Source organism: Sinocyclocheilus grahami, unplaced genomic scaffold (genome assembly GCF_001515645.1).
Source record: "Sinocyclocheilus grahami isolate Dianchi unplaced genomic scaffold, SAMN03320097.WGS_v1.1 scaffold625.1, whole genome shotgun sequence".
NCBI classification, from domain to species: Eukaryota; Metazoa; Chordata; class Actinopteri; order Cypriniformes; family Cyprinidae; genus Sinocyclocheilus; species Sinocyclocheilus grahami.
In genome coordinates, this window is record NW_015505804.1 from 362,684 (window position 1) to 363,894 (window position 1,211).

The window sequence follows — 1,211 nt, forward strand, 5'->3', positions numbered from 1 at the left end:
ATACATACACACACACACACACACATATTTCTTTATTTATTACAAAAAAACTTAATTTAGATACTCTTTAAGTTACCTGACAAATTTTTTTACTGTTGGCCTATAAGAAAACTATCATTCCTTAGGACTACCATGTATTTGTTTTGAGTGCATACAGTGCAAACAAAACAAAAAAAACAACGAAATAACATCCATTAAATCTCTTCAAAATCAGATTCTCAACCTATAACTGAACATTCAAAGACTAGGTGATCTTTTTAATAGCTCTTACAAAAGGCAGCTGAGAGGGCCAATAGATTCCTTCAATGTTACTCGTGTACTATTAACATCACTGGATGTATAAGTGATTTTAATAGTGCAATGACGTGCATGTTCCTCTGAATGTGTTTTATTATGAGTTGAGGAGGATACTTGATTTATTAATCTTACACAATTGGATGTTCTCTTTATAGAGTATCCATGTTATTCAGAAAAATGCTTTCAAAATACTCGGGGGAAAAAATCTTTAGCACATCAAGTACTGTATTTGTGTATCATAAATAAGTAATGAGTAAGTATCAAAATAAGTAGTATTATTTATTGTTATTTATTAAGCAGGTTGTAGCATCCTTATTTGTGTTCTGATTTAATGATAGAATATGTATCTAAAAGCTTTCCATAATTTTATAAATCATGCATAATTTTGGGTTTTTCTGTGCAGGGTCAAGTGGTAGCAACTTTTAAATTGCTAATCTCAAATTTAGTATAACAGCATTTGTGATGATAACTCCATTTTTCAATAAAAATGCTGCTTGGTCTTTCTTAGGCTAATTTATTCAGCTTTTTTCTGAATAATATGACAGAGCTAGATTGGAAATGACACACAATTTAAAAGAAATCGGTAATACTTTATTTTTGTCACGGTTATGCTGCTGTGGCGGAACGAAGGAGCACAGAGACGAAGGAGTTGCAATATTCACAGTCTTTATTATATCCGAACTGGAGAAAACACAGGGGAATCAGGAGACACACATGCAGCACGAGGCGTAGACGTTTAAGACAGCACGAGGAACTAAGAAAAGGAAACACTTTAAATACACAAGACATGATGAGGGGGTGATGAGAAACACCTGGAATCAATAAACATAATAGGAACCGGAAACAGGAAAGACCAAATATGGGCATGAAATGGACATGGAGCACGTGGGGGGAGGAAAACACACACAAAACAC